Consider the following 9295-nt stretch of genomic DNA (forward strand, 5'->3'; position numbering starts at 1 on the left):
TGATACAATCTTTGACCTAACACAATACATCAAAGTATTTGTTGCATAATCTCTTTTTTATCTCTTTTATATCTTTTTTCTATTTACCCAGCTACAACTTTACCTCTGCTATTAAAAGTAACTACATTGATAAAAACACCATGAGATTATCAACTAACCTGTTCACTTGAAACACAAGTCTTTTTACAAGAAGGTTTTAATTTACTACTAACATCTGTCAAATACATGAATTGGATTATGACAACAATAATGTTTTTTTTATTTTAGTCATTCCATTCTCTATTTTTATTTTTACAAACACTAATTCTTAATTGTTCAACTAATAAGATGATTTTTGCATCGATATTTTAGTAACTGGTGATGTAGCAATGAATATCATATACTGCACCCTTTAAAGGTTTCATTCTTCATTTTATTAAATATAAAATGGCACATTTTCAAACAAATTTACAGGAGCTCCACTATATATTTCATAGATCTTCATTTTAAACTCTGCTAAATGCATCTAAAGCAGGAGTTCCCGAGTGGGTCCGTGGGCCCCTTGCCTCATGGTATTGGTTCATAGCATTAAAAAAGTTTGGGAACCCTGATTTAAAGTATCTTATGTTTCTGATAGTAAATTTATTATTTGATATGTGGTAGATTTTTCCAGGTCCCTAAAATGTGCAAGGAAAATAAGTCATAAGGTCACCAAATATGTTAATAGCATTTTTGTTTAGAAGATAGTTACATACCTCAAAAATAATTCATATTAGTTGAGTAAAGGGTTAACCAGCATGCCTTCCAACTGAATACACTCAGCAATAAGGACTTTAACATTGCTTAAGTTAATGTTCAATTGGACATGTGCAATGATATATAATAAAAACAAAGGAAATTAGCAATCCTTTTTACACCAGACATATCGTACAAAATGATAAACAGATCTGACCAGGAATTTTGAATATATTTTGCAAACAAATACTTTTAAAGGCCTAGCATTACAGTAGCTTTATCTTCCTCCTGTCAATAAGCCAAAGGCTGCCCTTGCTATAATTCCAAATCTTTCACACTTGAGAAGGAGCTATTTGGTGCTCTGACACTTACATAGTCTATATGATTGCCTCTGAGTCAGATTGTATGCTGATCTAATGTTTACAATGCATCACTCAGCATGACGATAGATGTCTCATTTGATAATTAGAAATTTATGGTTCTCTTTACAGTATAATTAATAAAGGCAAAAACTATAAACAAGAGCTGATAAATACACCAGAGAATACCCTGCTTCCATTCCTGAACTCCCAGGAGCACCTACTGACACACTGTCAGTGTTTTCCTAAGAGTGTCTTCAGACATATTGCACGTATCTCCATTGATGTCTAAACTATCTTTAGCAGGTACTTTTTTTATGCTTATGGGTACTGACCAGCATGAAAATTGCAGCCTGCATAATTGGTGTGAATGCTGAGATGCTAATGGCAAAAGTATCTGTAAAATTTTACCCCTGACAAATAGGAAAAAGTAACACTAATTGATTGTTATTTTTTATATACATGAAAGCTGCATCAATAGTGACAGCAGATTGGTAGCGACTGTGACAGCATGGTACGTAAAAGTCTCCACGGACTGCAAGGTCATTTTGTTGCAAAGCAGGACTCGGTAGGTTGAAGGGTTAAGGCTGCAGTGTTATATTTTCGAACCTACACCAACTGCATTTTAAAATGGTCAAGAATGCTCATTAGCATCCATGTGCCTCTTTAGATTTAACTAAAATACTGTAGCTTCCATCAGTGACAGGAAATATATATTTATGGTAAAATGTTAGCCTTTCCAAGTATTTCAGTTAATACCAAAGTTTATGATATATAAAAGTGCTTGAAAGAAATGAACTTATGTGCAGTATATTGAATAAGATTAATTTTCACTTTCTATTCAGTAAATGAAGGCTACAAAAATTGAAGTACTGCTGTTTGAAAATGTTTTAAATATTGGCCTCTTCAGTAAAATAAAACTGGATTTATACATATTGCATGGAAAGCTGAGGATATTTTAATTAAGACAGGTTGTGTGAAGGACAAGCATCAAGTTCTGCTTATTCAATGACCTGAGGCAGAATGTGGTAAGAGTGAAGAAGCATGCTTAGGAGAAAAGAACCAGCCCTTCTGATTTCAACATGACCTGCAAACCGGCAGTTAGAACTTGAGCTGCAAGTTATATTAGGCACAAAAACTTTGATGCAATTCACATTATTGCTCTGCTTCAAAGCTAATTGATTCAAAATTACTCTAAAATGGGATCTGGATTTGGCAGTTTTGGGCCAATTGTTTGTTGCCCTTTACTATTATTTGACAATGAAGATATATAGTTTCTCTGCTACAGGGGAAATCACAAGAAGCAACATTGCTTCATTGATTCATTTAGCAGGAAATGTTAACAAACTACATTTCCCACAAGTTCCTCCTTTTCTGGTAATTAATTCCCACAAGGCACCACATTCCAATAGGATGTGAATCAGAAGTCTTGGGCTTATGTGAACACATCTTCAGTCAGATAGTTCTGTTAAGACAGCAAAAACACTCACAAACACACACACACGATCATTTAGTTTGTGGTTTAATCAAGTGATGTCTATACTTCTGATCGTGTCAGAATAATGGTCCTATACACTGAAGGGAACATGGCATTGTTCACAATGCAAGCACTATTGTTTGCCAGAGCAGAAGAGACTGCAGAACAAAAAGCTGCAGACTTACTAGGAGCGAAAAAAATATTAATTGTTTGAGCTGGTATTGTTTATGTTGATATATAACCACTTACAGCTACAATTATAGGGCATTGTCAGGTACTGAGTGTTCTAAACTAAGATAGAATGGACAGTACGACTATTAAAATCATTGGGCCACAGGCTGCAAAGATAATCTTATAAACAATGAATACAAGATTTAATCTTCACTTCTCAATCACATCAACAGCTGTTGAATAAAATGACTAGTGAGCTAAATGCTCATAGTATGTGATTTAGCAAAGGGCTAAGACCTCATATTGTTTACTTGGTCTGTAACAAACAGAAAGACTACTGGCGCAAGTGCTTTAAGGGTTGAAATTTAAAATGTCTGTAGCTCAAATCCTTTAAATAAACTTGCACAGGTTTACTGTGAAAACATACTTTTCTACTAATCCTGAAAATAATAAAACATTACAGCATTTCTGGATTTCTGCTGATCCTCCGTGATTGAATGAATTACAGATATAAAAGCAATTGAAGATCCTGAAGCAACACAGCATAGTGAAGAACGACATTTGCCAAGTTCAAGGTTGAGTAGAAAAAGATGACTGGGTGTTTTTTTTGAATGACAATGGGGATTATTAATCTCAACAGCAAAATTAAAACATGCCAATGTGCATACTAATGTGTGCGCTGCACATATATGAATCTGTACATTCATGCAAAGTTATTGCTTTGGATATATAATTGTCATAATAAGTTATTGAAGCCAAAATTTAATTTAATTCCTTTTCCAACAGTGCAATCAATTCTGCCCAGACTGGAATAAATTCTAAACTTTTAGTTGAAGGTTGATTCCATTCTTATGATGAAAATGAAGCAGTGATTAGCAGAATTAGAGACAATCAAAAAAGTGATTAGTGATTAACTCAGGTATTGTATTGGTTAACAATTGTTTTGAGATAACTATTTTCATGCCTCCTTTATACATTAATATGTTTAACGCATCACTGTCATATTATTTACTTCATCATTGATTGTTGCAGAACTTTGAAGCTGAAAAAATATTTTCCAATATTTGTGCACAATGGCTTAATAGCTATTAATTCATATCATTAATATTGCTATACCATGTTTTTCTTCAAGGTAGTCAATAAAAATAATAGATTTACAAAAAAAATGATTCTCAACTCCATCATCCTGCTGACGAATGGGAACTTAGGTGGTGAGTGGAGTGACTTATTCCAGATTAAATTCTAGTTGTACCCAAGTGACAACCTATATAAACCTTCAGTTTGTCAAACAGAAAGGAAAGTTCAAAATCAATTTTATAGTAACCAGGAATACAAATATGTATTTGTGACAATAATAAAGGTTAAATGTTAGAGGACTATAATGTACAATGTGCATATAACAATCAATCTGATTTTTGCCATGGTCAGAATCACCAATTGGCATGGCAATTTAATTTTCTTTTGCTATCATTATTAATAGTATGTGTCTATTTCTGTTTAGGATAGTTGTCACCAAATACCATCTTCTTTTCATTGTCTACAGAATCTGGTTATGGCTATTGGATACATTTCCTTATCCCCTTTGGCCAGCTAGAGTTAATGGAAAAATTATGATATGAAAATCTTAGAAAACTACTTCATGTTTAAGAAACATCCTTCAGTCTGTCAGTGTTTCCTTCTGAGTATTGTGGTATTATCTCAACTCCAAACTAAATGCTTCAAATTTCAAAGTTCAAAGTAAATTTTATTATCAAAGTACTCATATGTCACCATATACAACTCTGAGATGTATCTTCGTGTGGGCATAGTCAGCAAATCTATAGTACAAACATGGTCAATGAAAGATCAACCAGAGTGCAGAAAACAACAAACTGTGCAAATGCATATGTAAATAAATAGCAATAAATAAAGAGAATATGAGATATTAAGATAAAAACTTAAAGTCAAAACATTCGTTGTAGGATCCATTGTAGAAATACTATTAAATCAGAGAATTGCACCTCCTCTACTTTCCAATATGTTAATAGAAATTGTTCAATGGAACAGAGGACATGGGTTAAGAGTGAAGGGGGAAAAATTGAAGGAGGGCTTCTTCACACAGAGAGTGGTGGGAGTGTGGAATGAGCTGACAGATGAAGTGGTAAATGTGGGCTCACTTTTAACATTTAAGAAAAACTTGGACAGGTACATGGATGAGAGGGGTTTGAAGGGATATGGGCCAAGTGCAGGTCAGTGGGATTAGGCAGAAAAATGGTTTGGCACAGCCAAGAGGGGCCAAAAGGCCTGTTTCTGTGCTGTAATGTTCTATGGAAAGAAAAAAAATTAACACTGGAAAGTTAAAGATGAATAAGTATAAAAAAGAGAAATAAAAGAAAAAAATGGTGGAATAATCCATATATTGTGCAGAAGATAAAGTCAGGTAAGGAAATAAAACATTTGCCTTTGAAGTGAGAAGTGGAAGGGTAGGTTATGCCAAGGATATTGTGATAGGGAGTGAATAGGCAAAAATGTAGCAAATAGTGTTTAACATGGGAAAGTGTGAGGTTGTGCACTGTTGTAAAGAATCAAAAGGTAGATTATTATCTTACTAGAAAAATAACTGTAACTAAATTAAGTACAGAGGGTTCTGTTGTTCCAGGGCATGGATCACCAAAATTAATAAGCAGCTGCAGCAAATATTTAAGAAGGCATATTGGTCTTTATTGTAAATGGGATGGAGTTTAGGAATAGAGAAGCTTTGTGACAATTGTACGTGATGTTAATGAGCATCTGGACTACTGTCCAAAGTTTTAGTCTTGTTAGTTAAACAAATATATAGTAGCATTAGAGGCAGTCCTACGAAGATTTATCAGGCCAATTCCAAGGATTAAACAATTACCATATTAAGGGTGGTTAAATAGGTTTGTATTGTTTGGAGTTTACATAAATGAGGGGTGGTATTTTGCTAAATATACAAGATGCTATAGTGATTAAGATAGAGTAGGTGTCAAGAATATTTCACTGGTGGGAGAGTCTTAAATGAAGGGGCCAGTTATTTAAAGATGAGGTAGTTAGAAATTTCTTCTCCTATAGGAAAGTGAATCTCTGGAATTCTCTGCTCTGGAGAGGTGTGGAGGCTAGACTAGTAAAAGTATTTTAAATGGACATGGGTTGAGGTATAGGGATCTATTACAATGGAGCTGAGGTTTGGAGCAGATTAGCCATGATCATATTGAATGGCAGGACTGGTCTAAGGTGGCCTACTCCTGCTTCTTTCTTTCTGTGTGTGTTCTTATTAATTAAATTTAAGACATAAAAGGCGCATGAGTAATTCTGACTTACAAGGGAAAGGTAGTATATTCAAAACATCAAAGTATGTAGGTCAAAGTTCATGATGAAGTATTACACGTAGCATATACTGTATGTCACATTCAGCTGAGACTCAGATTTCATCCACATGACTCAGGAACAACTCACATCTAAATAGTTCAAAAATAGCTAAACAAAATGGCAAAGAAGAACCATAAAATGTCAATAATACCAAGGCTATGTGGGACCATGTAATTGGAAATTACTGGCCCGCAAAGGCATCAATAATAAAAAGTGAATTCAGCTAAATTGCTCAAGAATTTTCTGAACATGCTTTTGGCTATCTTGTTGGATACTTAATAAGCTGAGGAATTTAGTATTGGAAATAAGATTTGTAATCTAATATAGTCATAAGGCATTTGAAAATTCACAAGAGAATTATGAACCTTGCCTGTATTCAAGACTCTCATCTACTTAAAATGTATCATACATCTTCAATCAATAGCTGAGAAATACTGGTCTGGAGCAGATTGCAAACTGCTACTTCTCAAATCTTCAGATTTTCTCTCCACACCGCCCCCCCACTTCCTCTCAGGAGTTCATACAAATGAACAATGAAATAGGAATCTGAAGGATAATATTCTCTTTATTGTTTTCCAGACGATTACTCACTCACTAACAACTTCAGAATTCCCCTCTTTTGACACCTTTCCAAGCGACCATATGAAGTGTACTGACTGTCCATTCACAACTCAAAGCCAACACATTTGATGCATAAATTATATCTAAATTAACACAAAATGCTGCAGGCACTCTTGATTGTTTATGCAATGGAGCCGTGTAAGATTCATCTGTCATTCAGTGTAAGCTCTTTGCCTTTTCATTCTGGTTCTAGTGTAGGCTTGAGGGTCAAGTAATTACTACTAGAGACTGCTAGCGCTTGTTGTTTCCAAATCCATGCCTCTGCACCCTATCCCTTACAATGCAATGCAACGTATCTGAAATGCCCAAGAATTACTTTTTTTTGTTTCTAAACAATCCTCACAGAATATGCCATGTCTTTGGCTTTTCAAACACTTTGGGAAGATGATAGAAATTCATTGAACATCCAAAGGTGGAGACCATTGTGAGGACTTTCTGCTAAAATAATGTTTAGAGATCATGGTTGGATTAAATTGTTCTCTGATCTTAGCAACTCATTTATAAACGTTTCGTCACTATATGAGAAAATCAGTGTGTTGTTCATTTGCAGTGTGTCCTCTAAATGTTTTATATACTTATCAATCAGGTGATCTATCGTCACCACAGAAACTCATTTGTGACATAGGGATGGCGTCACATCGCTGATTGGCTGCACGGCGAACTCTGGGCATTATGGTCTGGGATTTTGCCTGTATTGGCTTATAAATAGGATCGAGGTCTACATGTCTGTTTACAGAATTGTTTGTGAAAACTATGCTTCTAGGAATTCTCTCCCAAGTCACGTGTTTGCTTGTGCCATGGCTTTGACTGATGTCCTGTCAAATTTGGGCCCTCTCGATCTTTGTGGGTAGAGATTAGGAAGAGTTGATCATGCAGCTTCACAGTCATTTGATGTTTATGGATCCTTGTGGATAGTTTTCTCCCAGTCTGGCTGATGTAATATTTGTTGCAATCCCCAAATTGGGTTTTGTAGACCCCACATTGAATTAGTGATCAATTTGGGCCACTTACTTTTGTAGGTCTTATGAGCAAGTTTCTGTCAAGGAAAACAATATAGAGCTGAGTGTTTATATGCTAATACAATTTATATTTATCAAAGTAGCTGGGTCTTTCTTTACAGTCTCCTTAATAAATCTCAAGGTAAGGCTTGATCATTACAACATTTTGGACCTAATCTTGCTGAGAATATATTAGGTTACTGTACTCAAGGTTTGTCAAAACTCTGCCAGAATTCATTTTGTGAATTTTTTTTATAACTGATTATGGCAGCTGCCTTTTTTTGTTAATACTAAGAATTTAAAATGATCACTCATATGAAAACATTTACTTAGCCAGGGATTAAACAACTATTTTTGGCTCAGAGTTTACATCGATGAAGCATCAATAACATCTAGCAGAATGGACAGGTGCAACCTACAAATAGTATATAAAAAAATAGACCTTTACTGATAAGGGACTTTGAGAAATCAAGTATGGGAAACCAGAAACATAAACGAGGGAAATGAAGGTAGTCTTCACGTTCCATTCTGTCTTCATTATCTTATTCCTACCATTGAATGATAGACTTAGTTACCTTTTCTTTTATGCACTTCAACGTCCTCTTCTTTGATATTTTGTTAGATAATACTTTTTATGCTTTTTCCAGTATCACTGGTTACGTTAAAACATCTGCTCATCTTCTGAACAGTCTTAATATAACTATTCCAATGCCTGGATGTTACTGACATTTTCCCACATGAATCCAAACTCTCATTTCTTTTTATTAAGTTTTTGGGTTTTTATGTTCAGTTCTTTTGCTCTAAAATGTTGGATTCCAGTCAGTTTAGACACTATTTTCTCCATATCAATGCCTGAGTGCTTTAAGCCACTTCATTAACAAAGGGCAAATGGCTCATTAGTGGTCATTAAGGTGGTAAATTGATATAATTTAATCTAACATGCCACGTGGAAATACTATTGTATTCAGCAGTACGTAATAATTGGTTGAAATGTTTCTCAATTCAAAATTATACCCTGTCTACATTATATAATTTACGTCTTGGGGAATAAACATGGAGTGAATTGGTGACATGTGCATGAAGCAAGCATCTTTCAACAACATCCAAGAAAGGAAACACATTTCTCCTCTGCAAACTTCAGAACTTGGTGGTAGAAAAGCTGACTGATGTCTTCAGTAAAGGAAAGTAATGTCCGACATATAGGGAAAGTAACCTTTCGGTATTAGCACAAATTCATGACTGGCGTTGAAACCTTTGTGGGTCAGTGGTGTCAGTCGCTGTGATAAGTTGATCACACATTTCTCACAAGTAGAGTTGATTCATACAATCTGATATCTATGTACACAATATTATCACCCAAAGGATATAAGAAGGTGCTCTTCTGAATGTATGAAACAGATATCATCTTTTGTTTCTTGAATCATTTTGAAAGTGGTCTAAAGACAATATTGATGTGGTCAAATGCATTTTGTAAAGTTTACTGATGGCAAATGATCATATAGAGAAATAGGTTACTCATGTTATTTATGTATCAGGGGAAATAGAGTGCTTTTCCCCCTTTCCTACCCTTCCAGTCCTGTTGAAGG

The sequence above is a fragment of the Hypanus sabinus genome, chromosome 28 (assembly GCF_030144855.1).
Source record: "Hypanus sabinus isolate sHypSab1 chromosome 28, sHypSab1.hap1, whole genome shotgun sequence".
Taxonomy (NCBI): Eukaryota; Metazoa; Chordata; class Chondrichthyes; order Myliobatiformes; family Dasyatidae; genus Hypanus; species Hypanus sabinus.